Source organism: Meleagris gallopavo, chromosome 4 (genome assembly GCF_905368555.1).
Source record: "Meleagris gallopavo chromosome 4, MGAL_WU_HG_1.1, whole genome shotgun sequence".
Lineage (NCBI taxonomy): Eukaryota > Metazoa > Chordata > Aves > Galliformes > Phasianidae > Meleagris > Meleagris gallopavo.
This window is the reverse complement of record NC_139407.1, coordinates 27,792,611-27,815,279: the sequence shown is the minus strand read 5'-3', so window position 1 is coordinate 27,815,279 and position 22,669 is coordinate 27,792,611. Positions and strand designations below refer to the sequence as shown.

The window sequence follows — 22,669 nt, the reverse complement described above, 5'->3', positions numbered from 1 at the left end:
TTTTAAACAATATTGAAATGCTCTTTTTACATACCGTGACAAGGTTTCTCTCCTTCACCTTCTCAGCCATATCCCCTGCAATTGCCATATTGCACTTCAAAATTTCCTCTCTGGAGAAGTCTTACACTCTGATATATCGATGGCTAATAATACAGTGTGGCAGTTATTTATTAGTCACGTTGATAAAAGATGCAACCAAATTACCAGTATTGTTCTGTACCACACGGGCAGTATTACCCAGTCTGATTTAAACAGAATAGGCAATTCAATCAAGGAAAAAAAACAAACAAAAAAAAACAAAAAACAAACAAAAAAAAATGTGACAAAGCCTTCCAACTGCAAAAGAATCTTAAATCATTAATGAAACTAAGAATTTAATGTACGTAAATTAAATTATATATGCATATTTCAACGGGCTAAAAGTTTATGTGCATACTTTACTCAGGAATCTGTCTTGCGATATTAGAAAGAAATGGTGACAATTCAGATTTTTTATTACTTTGGACCGTAAAGCATTCATATAATTTACGTTCACTTAAAAAGGTACAAAAATCCATCAATTAAAGCCAGACCTCAGATGGTATAAATAGACTGTAGCCTCATTGAAGGTGCTAGAAGCGCTGTCACAATACATCATTGAGGATCAGGTCTTGCAAGTCTACGCTTGTTAAAAAGGAAAAAAACAACAACAACAACAACAACAAAACAACCCAAGAAAAAGCTTGAGGTTACACAAAGTCCCATTTGTAATGTTATCAGTAATATCACCCTCTCCAAGAACAATTCACTCCACCAAGCACGAACAGAGATACCTAATTTACGTGCGATTTGCAACAGAAGATGTGGATGCTTTGAAACATCCCTCAAGATGGATCTCATGATGAGCCCCTTACACTGAATGGTGGGCTTTACCTGGGTACTAGCTTCCACAGACTTTGCAGAAATTAATCCGAGACCTTCTTGCTCTCTGACCACCAGGAATGAAATTCAGCAACAGGTTCAAAAGCTACCAAAGGTTTGACACAGAATTTATCAACCTATACAGCTATTAAATAAAAAGTCTTCTGTGAAGCAGTAGGTTTAAGGTGGGAAAGTGAATGATTTGTGATAAAATACTTATCCCACTGGCTGCGTTGTAACAAGAAGTACCAATCCAATTACAGAGCATGACATTTTGCAGTTAGTATGCTTCTTTTACAAATGAGTATGTTGAAACCTTCCCCCGTTCCTAGCAAAGCAAGACAGAGAAACATCCCTGCCTCAAAATGTCAGTTTGCTGTTTCTTCAGGGGGGGAGGAGGGGGGTTGTTGTTGTTGTTTTTTTTTGTTTGTTTGTTTGTTTGTTTGTTGAGTTCTGCAATCTGACCAACTGCAAACCATTTACTGAGAAGACAAAAATCTGGGCAGCCAATGGGCCCTTTCAGAAGCTTCCCCGCTTCAGACAGAAAGAATTGCTCTACTATAGTGATAAAAATACACGTTTCTGTTACAACAGTGAAAGCATCCATTGGAACTCGGTGCAGTTAAGTGAAAAACAAGATGTCATTTTCCATTTTTACACAAAAGTTACTACTTTTTTTTCTTTTTAAAGCAATGAGTAGCATTGCCAATGCAGAAATATAGCAAAGCAAAATACCACAGCAGACTTTCCCAATGTGCAGCACCACTTCCAGCTAACTCAAATGTTGCCCGGGAACCCAAAATAACCAAGTGCACCAGCTCCTCTGCATGAGCCACACCTGCCAAAGCACTGAGACCTCCCTGAAAAAATCCATTTGGGTCTCAAATGCAAAGGAGGATTTCAACCTTATCAGCATATCTGCATAAGTGCTTTTTTTGAATTAAGACCCTGCCTGTGTACACCTCTTCCTGTTATCATTGCTTTCGGGCAATCACCCAATGACACAGGATCTAATGACCCAATTAAAACATTTCTTTAAGCTCACAGCATTTGCAACGCCAGTTTTCAATACAACTAATAGCAAGCGAAGGTTAATAGCTTGTAGTTAACATTCTTGAAGTTTTTTTTTTTCTTTAAACAAAAGAATGAAAAGTAAGAAATAAAAACTGCTGTAAGCAGAAAACAGACAGACACCATTCCTGAAAAGCGTTAAACAAGCTGATGCTATTAAACACTGGTATATGATAAGCTATAGATGCCAAATAGTTAAAGAAAAATCAATGCAATCCAATACTATGTATGCTAGAGACTACATATATCCAGGATTTCAGCTTTTTCTACAGGTAACTTTTTTAAGATATCAAAATGCCACCTTACTGTAGATCACTGCCAATCCTCAGCAAAGCAGACCAGAGGATCTCAACTGGAATTCTCTCCAAGGTTTTAGGTTTCAACCCAAGCCGTAGGCAAATACCTGCAGGGTCACTCCCTTGAGGCGGGGCATTGTGAATTATCTTCAGAATTGGAAGGGGAACAGACAAGGGCTTGTAACATTAAGCCTTCTCCTGCCTGACATCACATTAATATGGATTAACAAAGTCTTGACACTTGACACCTCATTAAAAGCCTGGAAAGGTAAGCTAGCAAAAATCTGAAGAACAACAACAACAACAACAACAACACAAAACCAACAATACAAAAAAACTGAAGGGCAATTCCATGCCAGTGCTAATGCTAAATCCAATCTATGGATTGGATCTAATTCAAATGAGGCTGATACTTGCTAAGATACCATATTGAAGTGCATCCCCTAACTTCTCATTGCTCCAAGATCTGTAAACAAGCTCATTCTTTGTCACAGCTGTCCTTTCACATATGCATGCTGTCTAGTCCCCACGTCCCAATTTTTCTAATGGAACTCCAAATTCACACACTTTCTAAAAGCAGAAATAGGAAAACAACTCGGAAAATAAAAATCAACACTATAGAAGTCTGCGCCATTCTACGAACAGTTTGTGTTAACAGCTGCTCTAAAACCAGAGGGAACACAAGCCTACATCAAAATAACATTTTAAGATGCTCACAGCAAGAGAGTAGATTTGAAAAAAAAAAAAAACAGAATAATATTCGGAAGTAAGAAAGCACTTGGACTCGGCTGTACAACTGTGTCCTTCGTTAGGAAAGCTGGTCTTGACGCAACGTCTCAGTGCCATTCAGGCTCAATCAGTGCTTTCTTATAGAGGCAGATGCTAAGCTGTATTGACAGGAGCCCCAAGTGTATCGTAAGCTCTAATCACAAATCTAGTTTATTTCCAATAAGAGAAGGATTCGTTCGGATTTCAAATTGGCAAATATTAGGAAAATAAAAAATAAGATGCAACTAAGATATCATTAAAATATCATGCTTAATTCCCCTGGGCCCTGGCTCTGTTTTTAAGTGCTGCCCTGGAGAGGAACAGACAGATTTTAAACACACACAACTGATTTTCTTCAAATAAATTTTATTCAAGCAGAATGCGCACATCTTTGTGACCCAAAGACATCATTAAGAACACATCTGTGCAAGGGCACATCACATGGTCACAGCAGTCTGGGGATAATACCAAGCTAAATGTATGCAAAGGTGTTTGACGCACAGATAAATCCCCAGTACTTGGTGCAGGTTAACACAGCCATGCTGCAAATTGCAGAAATGCCCTAAATCATTGCCATGACACACACACATCATTTCAAAAAATTAGGGAGGGCAGGAATACCCTTTCTAGTAAAAAACACTTAAAACAGAACTACCAAATCCAATGGCTAACAAGTCACCCAGAAGAGAATACTCCAAATCATCTCTATCAGAACATGACATTTTCAGCCAGGGCAGTGAAAATGTGAGCGTCTCCAATCCCGCCCTCCACCCCCTTTTTCTTTTTTGAGGCAGTAAGTCACTTGGTTTTGTCCTTGATGGGATCCAATCCCATGTAGCTTGCCTTTGATTTTTTAATTTGATCTGACAACTATGACTGCAAAGCACGAATTGAATTTTTAAATTACACTGAAGTAAAGATTCAGCAACATCTGCTTTATTTTCAGCATTCACTTAAAACTTATTCAAAACAGTAGAAATCTTTCCTTATCATTAGCTGGCATGCTGTATTTACATACTGGTATCAGCTCTCCTACTTAGTGAAAGTAACATATTCTACCTTATATTATGGCTGAAGAACAAAGGAATATTGCCTTAGCCCTAAAATGAGGGCAAAACTGTCCAAATATTGCATTGCACAAGTTATACCAGCTGTTTGTGTACAGTTAAGCATTTTTTTTCCTTTCACTAAGGCTAAAATGCAGTTGCTTCATTGCAGGACTTGGTTTATCAGTTTATCTACCTCACACACTGAAACTAGAAGTACAGAGATCACTAGCTTGTAACTTAAAACAGCTGCTACCATGGAGGACGCAAGCAATGGCATCCCTCACAAGTTTGCAGAGACCAAATTAAAGTAGACACTGCACCAGCTTGCACATACTCTGCCACAGCCACCAGCCATCACTGCTGTAGTACAGGCCTTAACATCCACATCTCTATCCTATTCAAAAATCAAGGGCTACTCAGGGATCCAGTTACCTACCTAAAAAATTAAAGCCAACAATGCAGAGAAGAAACCCTGTTCCTAATTATTTGGCACTGGTAAGTGAATTTAACACTACATATCTACAATACTGATAGATTTGGGCACATGCTGTGCATATCTATAGCACTGCTTTTAAGATGCAGGAAATGCACTGCACTCCCACATCTCTCAAAAGTTCTGTGCAAGTGGTAAAATGTGATTGTAAGGATCTGAGCTTAAATTCTGACATATTTTCCTTGAGCAAATCAAAAACAGTAGGAAGATAAGAATACACATTACATGCTAAGTTTTAACACAGAGATACACACACACAATTATGTATATGTATATATCCTATATGTGTTTATATAAAAGAGCTGCTCCAAAAGTAATGCCTCCTATTCTATTCTGCTCTCCCACGATGTCATAGGTGGGTTTTGGTGATAAGGCAGCAGAGGTTGAACCTTCCCACCAATACCCTGTTACATGTTGTTGCTGTGTGATAGATGGCAGCAGAGGGGCAGTCTGACACAATGGCTTCTGACATGGAAGTACCTATGGAGCAAAGGCATGTCACTGAATTTCTCCATGAGGAAAAAAAAAAAAAAAAAAAATGCAGCCATTCACATCTGTTGATGTTTGATGATGAACATTGATGGAAACCAAACATCACCTCTCCATCATCACAAAGGGGTTCAAGTGAGGACCACTTTCAGCTTTCTACTATTTTTAGAGAAATTCTAAAGAGGAGAAAAAAACAACAGTGCGATGCGTAACACATATGCATAGTAGATCAACAAGCATTTCCATGCAGAGTGATGCCATTTTAAGCAGATCTGCACCCCTTGTGCTGTCCCATAGCTTGTACTGGTACCACACAGCTACAGAAAATCAGCTGTGAGCCAGCCAGGAAATAAATCCCAATTGAAAACAGCCCAGCCAGAGCTACAAACCAAATGGAGGTTCTAAAATTAGAGATGCATTTCCCAGGCTGGTTCCTCCCCATACAGCAACAGAAACAGATGTCAAAACCAAGAGTTGGGTTTGGGGCCCAAGAGGAGCAGCCAAAACCTGCACTGAAACATCTGTCTAGACTGCAGCTCTCTGTGACTTAAGAAAGGAGGGAAGAAAATATTTTTTTTCCAAATGTTATGAAGAAAGACTGCAGGAAGAACTATCAACTCCATATTCAGAGGACATGCTTCATTAGCTCAATCCTTAATTTGCCCAAGCTGCATAAATTACCTACTCCAGGATGCCTTCCCAAATGAGTTGAGGCACATGTGTCTCCCAGCATCCACTTTATTAATATTTTTGGGAAAAAAAAAAAAACACACACACAAAAAAAAAAACAACGAAAGGCAAAGGTGGAGTTAGGCTCACAGACCACCATACTGCACAGGAAACAGTAGAGATACAAAAGCACGAAATGAAAGTCCGACTTCTCAATGCAGAGCACAAAAACTTCATATCCCATTGTAACAAACAGTAGGGATCACTCACATTCTACCAGCCCTGCATTTATTTTTGTGAGATTTAAGGTACGTGTCTTAATGCCTTTATGATTCTTGAGAATTCCCCCAGAGTGCAAGGTGTGGGGGGATCTGGGGCCAGCTTAATTTCTCTATACCATCACCAGCCATCCTGCTGGATTGGCACTGCTGCTGCACTGGGCACCTGCTTATCACGCAGTCAGATTTAAATTGGAAATACATCGTGAGCCAAAGCCAGCAATTTCCAGTGGTGGGATTCACCTCCTCTGACATAAGGTATCTGCAACGTAAACATCTCCTAGTTTTCACCATAGGCTTCCTTTACAGTCAGCAGAGAGAAATTTTAGGGTGGAATTCATCTAATCTATTTGAAATGTCTACATGAACAGAAAGAGAAAGAAATCATGCCACAGACACGCCTGTCTCTTCCCCCTTCCTAGGAGACCAGCTTAAATGATGGACACAGATACCTCTGTACAGAGGACAGCAGGTAGGCTGCAGGCTGGAAGCTTTTCTGGAGACCCCACAGGCTCCAGTAATCTTGTTCAGTAATATCAGGGAGAAGAGAAAAATGTTAACTTGCAAGGGTGCTGTACTTTGTCAAAAAGCAGCCAAGCAATTTAGAGTCATGATTAGACTTAAGAGAAACCTTAGTATTTGTTAGCAAGAAGATATACAGAAGTAGCACCCAATCATCATTCACTGTTTCTGCATAAAATAACAGAAAAGGTTTTTTTTATCTTCCTTTTACTCCTTTCATATCCAGCTTACAACCTGTTATTTCCAGATCAGCAACAACCGCTAAGGCATCTCCAAAATTCACAGGCTTTGGCACATCACAATTTTGGTGAAGTCATTATACATATGCCTCTTTCGCTGAAGCACTGAAACGTTATTTTTAATTAGAGGCGCACACAGAGCTGTCTAAAAATAAAAGACAAGAGACCATAAAGGTCAGCAGGAACTGAAGCAAGTTCAGCAGATCGATCACGTGCACAAGGGGATTATGCCAGAAGAGACAGTACCACACTTGTACAATGGGCTAAAGCTGAAACATCACTGCTTATCCCTCAGAACATCCCAAAGACATCTCCCTCACGGCAATCAGCAGAGGCCTGTACAGGATGACACATGAGTAGAGAGCCACAGGTATGCGCACCCTATACATAAGGTCAGGTGAAAACTGCACTTTTTAAAGAAAATTCAATTCCTCACGTATTTGAGTGATCTCATGAGTCAGTACTAGGATACTGCACCTGAAAGCAATATCTGGCAGATAGGGGAAAGGAAGTTTGGATCATCTGCTCTGACAGTATTACATAAATTACGCAGACAGTGGCCTTGCTCAGGAATTCCTACACCAAATTCAGTAACAAAAGCATACACTCTATAGGAGTTCAGTTAGGAGTCCCAATGAAGAGATCCAACCTTGCCTCTCCACCAGCTATCCCAGCTGTACTGCATAATGCCTGCTTACAGCAAATACAAATTTATTTCTGAAAGACACAAAAGTGACAAGATGCTGTACTTTTTAAAGGAAGTCCAATTTTCCACGTATTTTACCAATGTTACGAGTCAACACTAACCTAGTTTTCAAATGCATCTTTATCCATCTACAAATTGAAGGAAGCATCTTGAAGCAGATTCTCTCTTGCTTTTCCAGAAAAACACTCATCCAAGATGAAGAGTAGGAAAATTCAAGCTCACAACATTCTGCTCTCAATTAGTGGTTATTTTTAATTAGCTACAAACACTATACCCAAAGACTATCAGCAGCAACTGGCCTGAATCAGCACACAATTTTTGACCAAAACAAACAAAGCAAGCCCACACAAGAAAACCTCTGCTGGCCACCATCCAAGCAGACAAATCAAGGGACATTTTCTGATCATCCTAAAGAGTTATCAGTACTAAAGCCAAAGACAGTCTTGAAAGGGAAAACTGCCGCTTCTCCATCCAGAAGAGAAGACTGCCTCCTTGCTTTATGCTAATCTGACCAAAGCAATATAGAAACAAGAACAAGAAAATCCTACCAACAGTGTTTCAGTTTCAGCTAGGAAGGAATTGTTTTCTTCAGAGTGTCTGTTATGATGCTATGTTTGGTTCTAGGAGAAAAAAGATGCTGATAACACACTGATGTTAATAGTTGCAGCTAAGCAGTGCTGTATAGGCACAAGGCCATTCACAGCAAAGAGCCCCAGGAGGGAGCAGAATTAAGACAGCTGACTTAGACTGGTCAAAGGGATATTCCATACCATTGACATCATGCAGAAGGAGAGTTTTGAAAAGGGCGGGACACTGGTCAGTGTGTGGTAAGCAGCTGCTTCTGCATTGCTTGTTATATATATTCATATATACATATAGTCATAACTATTACCCTTTCCCCTTACTCTCAGTAAAGTTTTATTTCAACCCATGAGTTCTACTTTTTTTTTTTTTTTCCTCCAGTTCTTTCCTCCAACTCACTGGAAAGGAGCCAACAACTGTGCAGTACTGAGTGACCTGACAGGTTAAACCACAACACATGGAAAACAAAGGAATACATTTTGCATAGGCCTGATATCCTAAAATGTAAATAGAACAAAAACTGATAGGCAAGGTGGGGAAAAAAAAAAAAAAAAAAAAAAGGAAAAAAATTCTCTTCGCAGCTCATTGCAGCCACAAAACAGGAACTATAGTGAGACACTGCTCATTCTCCCCTATCAGCACATGCTGGCTTTCCTTTCTCTCCCCCCCCCCTTCCTCCCCCCCCGCACTGTGATGCAACATCAGCACCTATTGCTGAATGCTGCAATGCAAACACTGCAAGGAAATGTCAAGATATCACAACGTGATTAATCTGTGGCTCTCATCAGGTCTTCCCAGATGATCGAGCATCTTGCCAGCTGTTGAAGCCTCAGCACCAAAGCCACAGACCTGCATTAAACAAATCAGCGTTCCTACTGTATTATTTTATCCTGCCCTATTGATGAAAGACATCCTCTTTCTTAATTTAAATAACTAATCTATGTTACAATAGTACCAGTCAATGCACATTTTATCTTTGTTATATATCCTGGATATCTAACACAATTAATCTGAAAATCAAGGAGTAGAATCTCAGAAAATTGCGTAAGTGTACAACCAGGAAAATAGAGTAGGCTGGGGTAGTTGGACACCACCATCTGCCTTGCTGAAAGGGAAGACACTCCTTAGGGCATAAAGGGATCGTCATTTCTCCCCTCAATCAGCAGAAAATTAGCAAGGAGGCTAGAAATTTAACATAATTACCCTGAAACCTTTGAACCTTATTACTGCAAACACACACAAGTTGAACTGAGCGGCTGTGATTAGTCCCTTGCTCCCCAACATGCCAAAAATTAGTCACATGAGACTTGCACGGTTTAAAACATAACACAATACACATGTCAGAGAAACAGTAAGCTGAAGAGAGGTTAGACATCCTTTCCTGTTAGGCACAGACACAAACCCAAATCCAGTAGAAGATGTAGCTGCTAAATGACAAGAGATGAATAATTTAATTTCCACTTGAGATAACCCTAATTGTAATAAGAAAAAAAAATCAACAGGGAAAGAAAGTAAGCAGTGTTACAAAGTAAAACAATTAGGATACGCTGCAGCAGCTTTGTTCCCCCTCCAGCATAAGCAGTTGCCCCTTTTTGCATGTTTTGGTAACACCTGGCACAGAGTCAGGAGCCCACCAGTCCTACAGCAATATTTTAAGGAGAAATCTTCCCTTCCTCATGGGATTAACACAGTGCTAATTTTTGCCACCAAGAGGAAAAACAGCATCAGCAGATATGGGGGCCTCAGCAGGAACAAGATCCCTAAAGTCTCTCCCTAGACAAAGTCTCCAAGTCCGCCATCATAAAAACCATAGCATCATAAGGGATGGAAAAGATCAATGAGACAATCTAATTCAACCGTCAACCCATCCCCACATGCTCACTAACCACAACCTATGTTTCCTGAACACACCCAGGGATGGTGACTGCACTACCTCCCTGGGCAGCCTGTGCCAATGCATCACTGCTCTTTCAGAGAAGACATTTTTCCTGATATCCAACCTGAAATGTTAGAGAATAAGCACTGCTCCTGTACATCCTTACCCTTCTTTTTTTGGAGGAATATAAGCATTAGCAGTGTGTTCACAGCATGCATGCATCCAGCCCCCCAGCCTGTGCAGTATTTTTTAATTTAAAAAACACTGGATTATCCTTAGGTGACTACTTATAGACAGTCACCCTAGACATTTGGGATGATTTTTCTTCTCATCTTATAGTCCCATTAAGATACTACTCTGCAGTATTTGCATAAAGACAAAAAAATAAATAGATCAAGATTACCCTCCCAGTTCAGAAACACATTACCATGAGTTCAGTTCTGAAACTTTCCCTGCTGCCCACTACATATGAAGTTGCTTAGACCAAATTACTTCTGCAGAAGAGTAGGTGGCAAATAGACTTCAGCCTAGAGAAGTTTCCATCTTGAGCAGGACCATTACTTTTCTCTAGCAAGCTGCCCTTTAACAAGCAGGTTTCCCCTGCAGAAATACTGAATCTTAAAATATGTATGTTAATACATAACATTAACACCACCAACCTGGCCTGACAGCTAAGCAGCCTTTCCGAAAAATAACAACATCACACAGAGAGGAGGACAGATGAGCAGCTGGATCGTCAAATGCTAGAGGACTCCTAAGCTCACACCTCAGCATATCGCTAAGGCATCGAGCTCACATCTTTTAACCAGCTCTTGCAACTAAAAGCTTTGGTTTTACCTCTAGAAGGAGAAACTGCCTAATCACCATCTAACCTGATGTAAAGACAGCTGCTGCACAAGGCAGGGGAGCACCAGGGCAGATGGGAATTGATCAAAACGTACTTCCACAGCACAGGCACTCCAGGACTCCTCTCATTCAAAGCAAACTTGCTATATAAAAGAGGCCCTTCTGCAGAGGGAGGCAGAGCTGCTCAGAAAATGCACATCTCCTGCCCTAAGAGATCACCACGGTATATTCTTATAATTCCACGACTGAACAAAAAAGTACATTTTCATGTATCTGTGTTACCTCTCAGCTTCACCTTGGGAAAAGCAAGGCATGCAATCACTTGTTAATAACTTGGAATCCTGTGCATTCCACATGCTCAACAAAACTTTATCCTTGTGAGCTGTATAACAAACAATAACGAAGTTGACTGTTTGGATGGGAAAAGATAACGCTAACTCCAGGAGGCAACAAACCAACGCTTTGGTTCACAGTTTGGGGTTTTATTTTTTAGTTACGGTGGGTTTTTTGTTTTTATTGCTGTTGTTGTTTTTTTTACTTCCACAAGAAGCATCTTCACAACTTTAACTAAAGGATAATGTTATTGATACAGAATTAGAGATGCATGTACATGGCTTGATATACCAAATGACACATAAACATGTAGCCCCTAAACTGTGTAAAGCTTGGCAAAATTGAGGCCTGATTCTGCCCTAGACAACATCAAACGTAAGATTTCAAATCTCTACTGAGAGAGCAAGATAATTTCTCTATACATACTCTACACATACACTCTATTCTCACTTCTGTGCACTTGCGTTGTCTTCTCCTCTGTTTGCAACACTGCAACTCCCTACACATTTTTAGAAAAGCCCAAACCCAAAAACACGTTGCACAGCTATCTCACTGTCATCTATTATTCAAGAAAGGTCTCATTGAACAAATGTCTGTTCAAAGGCTCTAAACAAATTTCATTTCTGAACACCACTGTCTGCAGCCCAGCGGGCCATTTCACCAAGATAAGATCACACATTTAATCAAACGCTTCAAAAAAAGAAATACACACCGAGTTTGCTTAATAACGTCAAATAATAAAAGTGCAACGCTAGCAGCATACTAATTTTTAGTACTCTTTCTTCTTTGAGGGTTGTCTCAATAGTCAAGGTCAACCGTACATGGGATTTCTTCTAATTAGGGTTTCTGGTAAAGGCTAGACCTGCTTATTCTCACCGCTTAACCACAGTTTTTCCTAAAATGAAGACATCTCTCTTTCATTTTAAATTAAATCATTGCAGTATCCCATCCAAGTGTGACAGACAAAACTGCACAACTCTGTTAATTCAATAGAGAATGTATGTGAAAGACAACAAAACCCACATCTTTTGTGGTCAATGAGGAACCACCCACACAAACGTCTATGGTACAAAAGAAAAACTGATTTACAGAAGAAAAAAAAAAGATTATCTGCTCAGTGTTTGACTACAGCTTCTATTGCAGAGCAGCACAGACACACTTGAGTTGTGAATGAAGAGTGGACCTGGCACCCCTATGTCAATGCATACTTTGTCATTTATTTTAATGCAGTAGGAAGACGTAGAGCCAGTTCAAAAAGCAGGATTATGTCACTGCAACTAGAAAATACACCTGTATTACTACCAATCACATTTCCATTATATTCATCACTAATTCTCCTAGTACTTTGTCACTGACTTCTATCATTTCATGTATGTATTGAGTTGTCAGTTTATCACAATGATTATTGCTTAGACCCACATTACATGAACTTCGGAAGAACCCCAGACCCTAGCTGTGATCAAGCCTCCTGCTTGAAAGGGGTCAGACAAAAGCCTATATCCTCACCCTTGCATGGGCCCATGGGTTATGCTGGTCTGCCCTCTGCTCACAGGACAAGCAAGTGATCAAGCGTGAAGACATCAGGGCAGACAAGCCCCCATCTGCTACTCCCAAAGCTGGAGGAGGCAAACAGAAAAGCAGCTTCTAGCTGCTTCTAGCCCACCAGAGATTTTCTCCCTGCTGCAAACATCCCCATAAACACCTTTCCATAGACACCACACCTCTGCTGTTCACAGCAGAGATTCAGATATTTTTCATTGAAAAGAAAAATTACAGCTTCTCAGTCTAAGCTGGCATAAACAATTACTGAGGTCTACACACAGCATCCTTCCACTGGTACTCACCAGCAATCCAGGATCTCATCCCTACTGCACGCATGGAGCTGCTCATACGATCAAACGTTTTGTAGTCAAACATCTGATCCTAAAGGATCGGTGATGCACAACCATATTTCTTGTGAAATCAAGAATATTTACACAGGTACAATTCTCTTGTTGCATTGCAGACTTTCTTCCCAAATCAGCAGTGTTACACAGAGAAGCACTCCCTGTCCCACAATCAAAACACATCACACAGACTTTAGAAAGTCATTGCCAATTGGTGACCTACTTAAAGAGATCTATAAAGTGCATTACAATTGTAATTGTGGATCACTTGTCAAAAGGTCACAAGTTATCACTCTGTACAGTGTAATCGCTATATTTCAAACATCTTTCAGGATAAATTTCACACAAAGAGACACGCATAATTTTGGAGTTAACTCAACTAAGCAGAACTTGTAATAGTACAGGCCTTCTTTTAAAATACAAAAAATAAAAACAAAAAAAAAGGAGAGATAAGACAGAAGAGAGAGAAAAAAAAGACGTACATAAGGATTAGCAGCAGCTGATTAGTTGCCTTTAATCGGTTTTAGATTATCCAAGAAAGGTAATGGTCACAATCCAGTAATAAAAAAGAAATAGCTTACTCTTTCCAATGATAAGAACTTGCCGAAAACTTCAAAAAGAAGCCACCTCCAAATAGAGACCCTTCCCCTTTAGCTGGCCAGGGCTCAAATGAGGTTATGGAGGAGTGGACTCTGGTTCCACCACCTCTGGCTGCACAGGTGGATTGCTCACACCTGTGCTCTCAGGGCTGGCCATGCCCCTTCACCAGGTGTTCAATCACTGGTTCGAGCTGTGACCTAACGGTTTCCATACAACCACTCCACACACCTGCATCCATTAAAGATAATCCAAACTGACATTCTCTTCAAGTCTGTGCTCTGGGAGTTTAAAGTGCAGTAGTCACATCATAATTTCCCTTGGAAATGGGATATATATGCACTGCATTTCCAAATGATTAAAGGCCATGATTGCAACATCCTAAATATGAAGGAATAACAGTTTAGATCGCACACAAAGTCAAGCAAAGACATAGCATCTAGCTGAGCAATTTGTTGTGTGCTGGAGATTTAAAAAATATAAATGTTTCTCATAATAAACCATTGACTATATGATTGTAGACCAGTTCTGTCTACAGTACCTCCAGACAGCCTTAACAGAAAGAGCCTTTCAGGACAGAATCCAAAAGGCTTTTGTTTACTGTGGGGGTAATATTATCCAGAAGACGGTGGGGAAATTGGGGGAAGAACATTAAAAAAAAAAAATGAATAGCTAAAGTATACCCCTTACCTAAAAAACTAAATACATAAACAAAAAAAAACCTGTCTCCTTTGAAGTGAATAACAGGAATTTCAAAGTGATCAGTCAGTAGCGCACACACACACGCACACACACACGGTTGCTAAAGAGGTTGAAAGAAAAGGAGTTAACGTGATCTCCTAAACCCTCCTCAGCTCTATCCAACAGTGAAACCTATTCAAAGAGATGGCTTCGATGGGCGATTTTTTTTTCTCCTCCTTTCCCTCAGCAGTCTTTGGAATGGCTTTGAGGGAAAGAAGAGGGAAAAAAGGAAGGAAAAAAAGCAAGCTATTGAAAATCTCCTTACAGGGTCAGCTGTCACTGAAATGCAGTTTAGTATTCAGGGTACCCACCCATGCAGAACATCAAAAACTGGGCTGAGGTCCCTCTCTATTCTCGCAGGCTCAGGCCAGCACAGGGTGTGTGATGTGGTGTGGAACAGCAAGGCACACTGCCTCTGCAGGGCTCTCAAACAGCAGCACCAGCCCATGGAACGCAGCGGGGGGTCACCGTGCTTTGCACAAGCAAAGAGGCTGTATGGGTTGAAGCCGACTTCTGCTGGCACTGCTGGAAATTGAAACATCTCCTCAACTGGAGATTTGTGGTCTTACATCATCGTACAAAGTTCAGGCTTATTGATGTGCCATCTCCTAAACAAACTCCCCATTATCTCCCTTCTTTTTCCTCCTCTTTCCAGGCTGCTTATGGGAACACAAGTCTTAGCATTCACTCATCATTTTGTGGAAATAATTGGAAAGAAAATACAAAACAGCAAAAAGTCAGGCAATTGCATTAATTATCTTTCCAGAACTTTTTCTTCTGCTGTGTGAAGCTAAACCTGAGCTTCACAGGCTGTTGAGCATCTTGGCCAGGCTTTGCAGCTTAAACTAAATTCTCCATCTCAGCTAGATAGGCTCTCGGTTGTCTATCATGCCCATCTCTGACACGTCCCTGCCCCCTACATTAACATTTTCAAGAAAGCTGCAAACTGCACTTCCATGCAGCTATGATTCTTCTCTTCTGCTCGCTCTATTTGTGGAAAAACTACTCATTAAGACAGCCTTGGGATCAGCAACGTCAAATCAGAAACAGGCTGCTACAGAAAATAGCAATGATCAGCCTCAACCCTGATAAAATTAGTGGTTGCTCAGAAAACCCCCCCCAAAAATCTGTTTTGTTTTCATGAATACACATACCTGTATATATATGTCTGTGCTTATGTTTGCAGTATAGGTGCAATTCTTAAGTACCTATTTTCCATTTATTCAAGTTTGAACAACAACAACAAAAAAGCAGACCTCTGTCTGCTCCTCCCAAGAAATAACAATGCTTGGTTGTGTGTCCCCATAGGAGAAGCGAATGCACTAGGACTGAAATAGTCAGAATATTTCTACCTATCTCTTTGGAAACTGTGTCCATTCACTGAGGTTCCTTATGTCAGTAACCAGACACTTTATTTCTGTGGAATGGGAAAGGTTAAAAGTGTTAATAGAGAAGGGACTTGTATCTGATGAGCATTACAAGCAGACTACTCATCCTTGGTTTATACCACTTAGAGCATTTCCGAAGTGTTAGCTGAAGGTGTTAGGTTCAAACCAGAAGAGAGCCAGCAAACACGGGCACCTTTGCATAGGACGTCACAGTAGGGCCATGCATTGATTGCATTTTAAGGACTACTTCTGCAAAAGCACACACATTCATCTTCACCTCATTTTAGCTTTGCACTGTAGTAAGAAAACATTCATGCTGATCTTTTGTATTTATGATGTTTCATCATAAGTTTAAGAAATGCATAGCTTCACTGAGAAGTGCAATCAATGACTTGAATTGATTTATGCCAGGTAAGGATCCAACTGCAATCAACTCAGTAAGCTTTTCCAATTAATAGTAGCAGAGCTATGAACCAATCTATTCAAAACAGTAAAAAAAATTCCAAAGATGGTCCACAGTACCACTGAAATGAAATTTTTATTGCTTGAAGAGGCTGTTTTCCTTGATATAGCCACAGATGCATAGTGCAGTGACTGATAAACACAATGGAGAAGCTGTGGATGCTCTCTTCCTGGTGGTGCTCGAGGTCAAGATTAGACGGCAGATCCCTTTGAGCAGGGATTGGAACTGGTTGGGCTCTAAGTTTCCTTTCAACCCAAGTCATTCCATGAGTCTATAACTAAACACATAAACACTAAACACATTTGACTCGCAGCCAAAACCAGAAGTATCTCTAAAAAGGCCACTGAAAGAAAACTTACAGCCTACACACCATACCCACTGTTTTTACCAACCAGTTTGTCTCAGCCATTTCCATCCCAAAGGTATCTTCTGCAGATACACAGTCTCCATCCTACTTCACTCCTCCATAGAAGAGCACCTATTCGCAAGGAACAGTGCACTGTAGATATTTATCTAGTGGGCAGCATAAAGAAAGCATTACACTGCATCCCAGTGGGTGGAAGAAAGAGGAGCTGTCAGAGAAGAGCTGGCAATCCTCATGAACCATGGTGAGACCTCTTCAGAACTTCCATGCTCACTAGGTATATCCCACCCGACAAGCAGCCTCCCATCAGAAGTGGCCAAACAACACGAGTTTGCTCTGCAGGGCCATCCCGTTGTCTCAGCATTCCCCACTCTCAGCACAGTATCAGTACCACCTCCAATGTGAGAATTTGGGCGCTGCATTTCCAGTGCGCGCTTGTGATGAGCAGGAATGTTCCAAAGAATACAAAGTTCTGTCAAAATCACTCCCATCAGAGCACTGAACTGTTTCTACAACCAACTAATAAGACAATGAAATAAGTTCTCTTCCCTTATTTACTTTTATGCCTTGTGCCCAGCCTTCATATCAGAGCTTTTCCCTGATCCATTCTTCTTTGCCAAATTCCACATCTTTCATCAGCCTCTAGCCCATCCTTTATTCCATGCCACACAAGAAACAGTTTCCCAGCCAATCTACACCAGTCCCAGCACTATTAGTATCAAAATTTGCAACAATAAATCAGCAGCTCCCAGGACTGCTCCATTTACAAAGCCTTCCCTCTCCCGTGCGCATCTCATTTACTGGCATTGATGATGCATGCGCTCATGCTCTGAATGTGAAAGCCCTCCCGGCGGCACTGCACTCCCCAGCTGACGTGCTGACCGAGGCGAAAGGTCGGGCACGCTGCTCTCCAGTAATCCAGTCCACACCATTTTACACCTTCCATTGGGCGGCACAGACACCAAGCCAGCACCCTGCGAGTACCTCCTCCTCCGAGCCCGCCTGCCTTCCCCACATGGCCAGCGAAGGGCACTGGGTTCATGTTGTGCTGTGGGAGCAGCCACGTCGGAATGAGCTCCTCCAGCCCTGCAGCCAGCACAGGACGGGAGTGATGCAGCCACCAATGGGGACAAATAATGGAATCACACAGAACTCATATGCTAGCTCGAGCTTTATGAACTCCAGTCATTCTGGCACACGGAGATCCATGCCAGCCTCATTGCTGCCAGCAGGTAACAACACAACGGCTACTTTGTAGTAAACCATGCTCAGCATGGAAAAAGCTCTGCTAAGGAGCCCCAACCACAACAAGGGGATTGTGTCCCTCCTGCAACCAGAGCACAGCCGTTTCACCTTCAGAAAAGCTCCCAGCCCCACTCTAAACTTTGTCACCCAGTGGCGGCATAGGCAGGCGGCTCTGCGCTTTTCCTGCTCTGCTCTCCCGAAGCGACGGCTGCAGGCTTGCCGACACCAGCCTCTTTAACCTGCAGCACCTGGCCTGCCCCGTAAAACTCGGTGGAAGGATTTTTCCTAATGAATACACAGTAGAAGCCTGTTCATATCGCAAGCCCCTGGAAATTATGATAAATGAGCTCGATGAGGCACATGCTGCTACTCAATACCAGCAGCACTGACTGCACTCTGAGACAGCATTCCATAACAAAAAGAAATGCATTCATTTCAACTCCAGAGAAGATTTTTTTTTTTTTTTTTTTTTTGGTTGGCTTTGAGATTCTCCATCCAGCACCCTAGAATAATCAATGCCACAGTATCGAAAAGGAACAGTGACTTGCAGGCTCTCTTTCTGCCCCATAGAAAAGCACAGAGGGCATTCTCATCCATTTATGTTTGTACCTCAGCCTCCTTCTAAGCAGCTAGGGTTGGAAGAGGGGAAACGCTAATACCTCCTTATGAGTAATCCAAACAGGAGCGTAAATACAACACTCAGTTGTTGTGGCCAAAGCTGGGAATGCTACAGTGACGAGCTTGCAATAACATATTTCTTTTGGCCATGTATGAGTTGTTTTAACTACAGCAGAGAAGAACCGCATGCCGATAAGGATAGGGAAAGAGGCTCCCTTCCTACCTCACAATCTATCCTGAAAAAAAACAAAAAACAAAAAACAAACAAAAAAAAACAAGCAGCTGCACATTGACAGGGTAAAAAACCAAAGGAATGCTCCTATGGACAGCTCTGGGCACTGATGAGACACAGATCCCAAAGCAGAGGTGCCCAGGGAGCATTTCATTGAATCATTAAGGTCAGAAAAGACCGCTAAGATCATGTAGTCCAACCAACAACTCATTTCTGGGCACCACAGCTACCCACCAGCTATAAGGCACTGGCTAAAACTGGGCTTCCTACACTGAGAAGGCAAAGGAGTGCTCCCTTATTCAAGACAGGCAGCTACCACCACTCTCACAAGCGTATTTCCAAGTTAAATAGTCAAAACACGGTTGCAAGGGGAAAGCAAATATTCTAGCAAGCAAATAAAAGAGCTAAAAAAAAAAAAAAAAAAAGAAAAAAAAAAAAGAGAGAAAGAAAGAAAAGAAGGGAGAGGAAGAATTAAGGGGAATGCAATTTTTACCATTTTCTTCCTCCACCCATACATACTGGCCCCTCTCGTTCAAAAAATGTCCCTGCTGAACACAGCCCTGCAGACAGCCAGCAAACACCGAACAGCCAGGCACCTACCTGGGCTGCACGTTTCCCTTTGCCTGTAGGGACAGGGCTGCACACCCCTGCCCGCCCCACGGCCAGGCACACGCAGCCCCTGACGCACCCCAGTCCAGAAGCATCCCAACCACAGCCCCGTCCTCCTGCTGCCATCCAGGAACGCGGCGGCTTCTCCAGGCACCCCTCCAGCAATGCAATAGGAACATCCATCCTCTGAGGGGTATAGGCATGGAGCAGAGAGGGAAACTCGGGGATTTCTATGGTTAACAGCAGCAAAGCCACATATTCCTTCCATAGGGAAGGAAGAGCAGACACAAAACCTACCGGAGCTCTTCCATCTCCTCGCAGCCATCCATCCCCTCCATCCCCAGCACGCAACCCCCGTTACCTGCAGGACGCAGCCCCCCTCCCTCGAGGACCACCACCCTGCATAGGAACCAATGGGATCAGATGGCAGCGGGCAGCCCTCAGCCCGGCGCGGGTTGGATGCGGGGCCGGCACCGAGCCGTGAGGCACCCGGCGGATGGAGGGCGCTCGGATGGAGGGTGCTCTGTTACCTTTAGTCACCTCCGGCTGCCGAGATGCCAATCCCCATCGGTTCCTCAACAACCTGCAGCGGGGAGCTGCTGCTGCTGCTACCACAATCCAGTCATGAAAAGCAGAGCTGGCCACGGTACCAGGAGGCACACGAGGAGCAGGGATCGTCGCCCAAGGAAAGACAAATGTTAAAAAAAAAAATAATAAAAAAATTACAAGGGGGTGGGGGGGTGGGGAGAAATGAAGAAGAAAAAGTCTCTCCTCCGCTGCTTTCTCCTCCCGCAGCTCACGCTGGATCCCGGAGGGTGCGTGGGGATGGGGAGGCGGTCTTTCCCCCTCTCCCCGCCGCCAGCCCCCGGCCGCAGCCCCGCGGCTCTACCTCCTCCAGGTGGGCAGCCTCAGGGCCGGGGGGTGGCCGCGGAGCCCGCACCTCCGCCCGGGCGATCCGGATGCGGCACGGTCATCGCCTGCCTTGCTGCTGCTGCTGCTGCTGCTGCCGCCGCCGGGGACGAGGAGCCGCTGCCGAAGAGACCACCAAAAAAAAGAAGGGGGGAAAAAAAAAAAAAAAAAAAAAAAAAAAGGAGAGCAATCTTCCACCATCCCCCTTTTCTCTTCCTCCTCCAGCAGCACCAGCCGCTCTCCGCATCCGCTCCCTGCCCCCGGCCCCCCACTCCGCCGGGGCTGGGGGACACAAAGGCTCCCGCGCGCAGGGGGGCGGCCGGCCCTCAGCTGCCCGGAGCCCCCCGGAGCCTTCCTCCTCCTCTTCCTCCTCCCGTTGCGGACACCGACAGCCCCGGCTCGGGTGGGCTGGGCGGGCGCGGGGGGGACCCACGGCCGCCGGCAGAACGGAACGGCACGGCACGGCTCACACACAGGGAGGGGGCGGCCCAGCAGCGGCAGGCGGCGCGGCGCTGCTGCCCTGCCCGGCGGCCGCACGGAGCCGGGCGGGCGGCGAGCCGAGGGGCGGGGGAGCGCCGAGGGCCCGGATCTGGGTTGCGTGGACGCGGGCTCCACCTAGCAGCCGGCGCCGCGCCGCGCCGACCCCGGCCCCTTCCTTTTTCCTTTCCCCTTTTTCCGGTGCCCACCTGCACCCCTCACGATCGCGGCTCCCCGACCCCCGCCGAGAGGATTCCCCCGCTTCCCATTGGCCCGCTGCTCCTAGCCCAGCGGCCAATGGCAGGCAGCCCACCGAACAAGGAATCCCCTGCTGGATTCCCCACCTCCCCATAGGATGCTCTGCCCATTGTAGCCAGCAAAGCGACCAATCATAACCAAGCAATCCAGCACAGAACCTACTGGATTTCTCACCTCCCCATTGAAGGATCAGGAGCAGAGCATTTCTAGCTGGATTCCCCATCTCTAGATTGGCTGGTCTGCTGGTGATCCCGAGCTCAGCAGCCAATTGCAGCCAGACTGCTGGGCTCAGATCTCCTCCCCACAGCCCACTCAAGATCAGGTTCTTCAACAATCTCGTTAGAATCTCTAATGGCAGATCCTACAATCTTGCAGGATCCTCTTCACTGGGATGAAGGCACCAACCTCATTTGTAAACACAGACCATGGATCAGGAGGATGCCTTCACACATTTCTAGCTGCATCTCTAGGTCAGGTTGATGGTTGGACTTGATCTTGAAGATCTTTTCCAACTTAAATTACTCTTTAGGCATGGAAATGTGCATTTTAGTTTAAGAACTGCTATTTTGGAGGTACTGGTGTGTTGAATAAAATCACAGGATCATTTGAGTCACAAGGGATTCTTAAAGGTCATCTGGTCTAACTCCACTTAAACGAATAACAACATCTACAGCTACACCAGGGTGCCCGGAGCCCCATCCAACCCGGCCTTGAATGTCTCCAAGGACAGGGCATCCTCTACCTCTCTGGGCAACCACATTGTAAAAAAACTTCTTCCTTATATCCAATCTAAATCTCCCCTTTTAGTCTGAAACCATTTCCCCTTGTCCTAACAAAATGGACTCTGCTAAATAGTCTGTTTCTTTCTTCTTAGAGCTCCCCTGCAGATGCTGGAACGCCACTATCAGGTCTCCCCAAGGCTGCCTTTTCTCCAAGCTAAACAGCCCCAGTTCTCACAGCCTGTCCCCACAGTGAAGGTGTTTCATCCCTCGGATCCTCTTCTGGATGTGCTCCAACAGGTCTATGTTTCTCCTGTACTGAGGGCTCCACATGTAGATGCAGTACTCCAGGTGAGGCTTGGGCAGGATCACCTCCCTCTCCATGCTGACCACACTTCTTTGGATGCAACCTAGGATACAGTTGGCTTTCTGGGCTGCAAGGGCACACTACTGGCTCATGTCCAGCTTGCCATCCACCAGTACCCCAGGTTCTTCTTACCAGGGCTCTACTCCTTTCATCCCCCAGCTTGTACTGTTCACAAGGGTTGCCGTTGGATTTGTCAATCTTCATGAAATTTTCCTTGGTTCCACTGCTCGAGCCTGTCCAGGTTTCTCTGGATAGTATCCTGTCCCTCAGGCATATCAATTGCACCACACAGCTTGGTGTCATGCACAAACTTGCTGAGGATATACTCACTGTTGATGTCTTTGATGAAGATGTTGAAGTATTTTAAGTCCCAGTACTGACCCTTGAGGGATACCATTTGTCACTGGTCTCCATCCAGACATTCAGCCACTGACCACCCGTGTCTGGGTACGATCTCACAACCAGTTCCTTGTCCATTTAACAGTCCACCCACCAAATCCACATCTTTCCAATTTGGAGAGAACATCAATGGTCTGTTTTGCCAGTGGTAACATTGGGACTCATCTCGCTGACACTGGAAAAAAAAAAAAAAAAAAAAAAAAAAAAAAAGAAGGAAAGAAAGAAAAAATGTCAGCTGTGGTGAAACTAGGGGAAAAAAAAAACGCAAAACACACACACA

The 22,669-nt window shown here is 43.6% G+C and overlaps 1 protein-coding gene and 1 long non-coding RNA gene across 11 annotated transcripts in view; both read right to left on the bottom strand.

Moving 5' to 3' along the window:
* ADGRL3 (adhesion G protein-coupled receptor L3) overlaps positions 1-20,749 on the bottom strand; it is a 490,337-nt gene extending 469,588 nt beyond the window's left edge. For 3 of the 7 annotated variants that reach the window (XM_085222627.1, XM_085222629.1, XM_085222628.1), the window contains exon 1: positions 19,791-20,749. The gene's annotated coding sequence lies outside the window, so the exon portion shown is untranslated. The remainder of the gene's footprint in view (positions 1-19,790) is intronic. The other 4 variants (XM_085222623.1, XM_085222624.1, XM_085222626.1 and 1 more) reach the window with 2 other exon arrangements.
* Positions 20,750-20,980: 231 nt separating this feature from the next.
* Positions 20,981-22,669, bottom strand: part of LOC146544454 (uncharacterized) — a 227,044-nt gene continuing 225,355 nt past the window's right edge. For 2 of the 4 annotated variants that reach the window (XR_014882964.1, XR_014882963.1), the window contains exon 8: positions 20,988-22,564. This is a non-coding gene — a long non-coding RNA (uncharacterized LOC146544454). Of the gene's footprint in view, positions 22,565-22,669 lie in introns of all 4 variants that reach the window. The other 2 variants (XR_014882962.1, XR_014882961.1) reach the window with 2 other exon arrangements.